The sequence below is a fragment of the Geospiza fortis genome, unplaced genomic scaffold (genome assembly GCF_000277835.1).
Source record: "Geospiza fortis unplaced genomic scaffold, GeoFor_1.0 scaffold27, whole genome shotgun sequence".
In the NCBI taxonomy this organism is placed as follows: domain Eukaryota; kingdom Metazoa; phylum Chordata; class Aves; order Passeriformes; family Thraupidae; genus Geospiza; species Geospiza fortis.
The window spans coordinates 3778332-3779544 of NW_005054329.1; positions in this window are offsets into that span (position 1 = coordinate 3778332).

Consider the following 1213-nt stretch of genomic DNA (forward strand, 5'->3'; position numbering starts at 1 on the left):
CCCGGCCCCCCGGTCTGCAGCGGGGGCTTTGGCGGAGGAGACGCAGCAGCTTTGCCCGGGGAGCGTGGGGAAGTCTGTTTTTCGATGTTTTTCTCTTGATTTTTTCGCTTTCTGTTTGTATAATGCTTAATGGGGCTGTGAGGAGAGGAGCTGAAGGATGGGGAAGGAGAGGGACGCGGTTTGGGACAGGCTCTGAGGGCGCTGCGATGCTGCAGCAGCCGCGGTGCCGCGATGCCGCCGGCGCTGCTGCCTGCTGTGCCCAGCCAGGGCCGGCTCCCCTGGCACCCCTCAGGGCAGGGGCCATCAGCAGCTCCCTTGTCTCTGCCTGGTGTGTTTATGAGGCCAAAAAACCTAAGGTGGGCTAAAGCTCTGCGCTCCCAAACCCCCTGGTGCTTTTGGGGTAGGGGAGGATGAAGCAAAGGGATGAAATTTGGGGGTGGCACCAGAGCATGACTCTGGGTTTGGTCCTGATGCTCCTCTGACTTTTTACTTTCTCTTCTTCTGAGGTTTGGTCCCATCCCTGGGAAGGGGGGGCTGTGCTGCTGCCCTTGGGGGTGCTGGGAATGTAAGTGGGCAGCAATGGCTCCTTGGAGACCAGAAATGAATAGAGGGAAGGGCTGATGCTGTGCTGGAGGAGTGGGCTGGGATCCATTTTTGGACTGGAACATGTGCGTTCCAGAGCTGCCTCCTGCACCCTGTGGGTCTCTGTGGTCTGAGCCTCACTCACCTTGGTCCAGGCCAATTAAAAAGTTGAATGAGCTCTCTTGGGGGCACCTGTGTGAGGCAGGCCCTAGTGCCACACCAGTGTGTGCTGGATGGCGGAATGTCCCTTTGGAAAAGGGAACTGGCAACAAAAATACTGGAGTTTGGGTCCTGACCCTGCCTGGGGTCATGAATGTGAGTTTTCTGTCATTATGGAGTGGGAAGATTGATCTTGCTGGGAGATGCAAAAAATTAAATGTGTAAGGTTGTCTGGAAAAAGATGTTCAGAGCCTCCCAGGCTGGTGACTGCACGTGGCATCCTACAGAATGTTTTGCATTAAGCTCTCAGCTTTAGTCTTCCTGTCACGTTTTCATGCTCACCCCATTTTATATATTTATTTGTAGGTATATTTTATATGGGTAAACTGAGGCAAGTAGAGATATTTGTTCCAAGCCCGGGATCCTGCGTGGGTGGAGAGCAGAGGTTTAAAGTCCTGGTTCCTCCTGCTGA